This window comes from Triticum aestivum, chromosome 3D (genome assembly GCF_018294505.1).
Source record: "Triticum aestivum cultivar Chinese Spring chromosome 3D, IWGSC CS RefSeq v2.1, whole genome shotgun sequence".
Taxonomy (NCBI): Eukaryota; Viridiplantae; Streptophyta; class Magnoliopsida; order Poales; family Poaceae; genus Triticum; species Triticum aestivum.
In genome coordinates, this window is record NC_057802.1 from 618664611 (window position 1) to 618665117 (window position 507).

Genomic DNA, 507 nt, shown 5'->3' on the forward strand with positions numbered 1-507 from the left:
CACCCGAACTGGGGTTGCCGTCAACCACGTCGCGCACTTCGCCCCCCCTCCCCTCACGGTTCCATTTACTCCCCACTTCATTACTCACCCAACCCACCCCGCAGTTCATTCGATTGGAAGAGAAGGCGAGAGGAGAAGGCGACGGCGGAGGCGGAAGAGTCGACGCGACCGTCGGTGGGACTCGCCGGACCGGAGCGTCTTCGCTGGAGTGCCTGCAGATTGAAGGTAACGCTCCTTCCTACGCTCACATTCCTTTCCTGCATTCTCCCCCTCCTCTGTGGTCAATGTTCCGCTCGAGATTCATCGAGATTCAGGCGGATTCGCGATGTTCCGGCATTCCCGCCGACGGCGGAGTCCTGTGCTGGTCGTTTTCGGTGGCATTGCACAGTTTGGCCGTAGCCGCGGCGGCTGTCATGCCGGTGTGGCTCGGCCTGTCCGCAGCCACATCCTGGTTCTGCCTTTGGATTGAGCCGGCGTTTTTCTAGCCATTAGTTATGTATTGTCTCG